Source organism: Orycteropus afer, unplaced genomic scaffold, assembly GCF_000298275.1.
Source record: "Orycteropus afer afer isolate SDZICR_OR568_19922 unplaced genomic scaffold, OryAfe1.0 scaffold00672, whole genome shotgun sequence".
NCBI classification, from domain to species: domain Eukaryota; kingdom Metazoa; phylum Chordata; class Mammalia; order Tubulidentata; family Orycteropodidae; genus Orycteropus; species Orycteropus afer.
Window position 1 is genome coordinate 502,405 of NW_006922259.1, and position 1,736 is coordinate 504,140.

Consider the following 1,736-nt stretch of genomic DNA (forward strand, 5'->3'; position numbering starts at 1 on the left):
ATTAATAATTGCAAAGTGGAATGTACAAAGTATGAATTTAGCATAGTTGGAAGTTTTAAAAAATGAAATAGAATGTATAAAGATCAATATCCTAGGCATCAGTGAGCTTAAATGGACTAGTATTGGTCATAATGAACCAGACAAGCATATAGTCTACTATGCTGGGAATGGCGAACTAAAGAGGAATGGTGTTGCATTCATCATCACAAAGAACATTTCAAGGTCTCTTTTGAAATACAGTGCTGTCGGTGATAGGATAATATTCATACACCAACAATTAAGTGTGACTATTATTCAAATTTATGCACCAACTAATAATACCAAAGATAAAGAAATTGAAGATTTTCACCTATTTTTGCAGTCAGAAAATTATCAGACATGCAATCAAACTGCATTGATAAGTACTGGTGATTGGAATATGGGAGTTGGAAACAAGTAGGATCAGTAACTACTTGTTTCCTTGGAAACAAGTAGGAAAATATGGCCTTGTTGGTAGAACCATCACTGGGGATATTATGGTAGAATTTTCCAAGACCAGTAACTTATTAATTGCCAATATCTTCTTCCAACAACATAAACAGTGATTACATGTAGAACTCACTGGATGAAATAGACAGGATTAAAATTGACTATACATTTGGAAAGAAATGATAGAGAAGCTCAGTATCATTACTCAGAACTAGACCAGGGCTGGGAGTTCTGGTGGGGTAATGCTTAAAGCATTTGGCTGCTAACCAAGAGGCTGGTGGATCAAACCCACCAGCCATGCCTCAGAAAGAAGGTTGGGCAATCTACTTCCATAGTGATACTGCCTCAGAAACCCAAGGAGGGGTCACTATGAGTCAGATCTGACTCAATGGCAGTGCATTTGGTTTGGTTTGGTTTAGACCATGGCTAAATGCAGAAGAGACCATCAGTTTCTTGTACACAAGTTCTAGCTGAAGGTGAAGAACATTATAAAAAAAAAAAATCCGTGAGAACCAAGTATGACATCTGAATTTAGAAATTATCCCAATAATAGATTTGACACATTGAACACTAATTACTGAAGACCAGAGGTGTTGTGGGTTGTGCATGGGCTCAGCAACAAGTACTTCCTCTCACCAAGTCTGAGTTGGCTACAACCACTGCTGAGCACCCAATCTGTCAGAAGCAGAGACCAATAACTGATTACAATATTTGGAACTATTGTTCAGGGTGATCAGCCAGCAATTTGGTGGCAGGTTGATTACATCGGACCACTTACATGATGAAAATAACAATGGTTTGTTCTTATTGGAATAGACATGCACTCTGGATACGGATTTTCCTCCCTTGCATATAATATTTCTGCCAGAACTACCATCCATGGACTTTTGCCTGTCAGGAGAGCGCCACCATTTTGTAGGCTTAAAAAGCGGCCTGACTATTTTGGATATTTAAAGAGACAGCGCTCTCGCAGATTCCTGTGGTGGTAGGACTAAAGAATTAACCTGAAAATCACCTGTTGGCCAGGGACTGTGCGGAGGACTGTGCACGGTGGTTGTGGAACAAATGGAGAGGGTGAAGAGAAAGGTGGGCTGAACTGTGGACTTTTCCCAGTCTGGAGGCCACCGCCATTTTGTAGGTTTAAAAAGTGGCTTGACTATTTTGGATATTCAAAGAGACAGCGCTCTTGCAGATTTTTGGGGCTTAAGAACACATTCTGCTTTCCAGCAACCCCAAGGACACTCGGGGCCTGCAAGACTGAAAAGGTA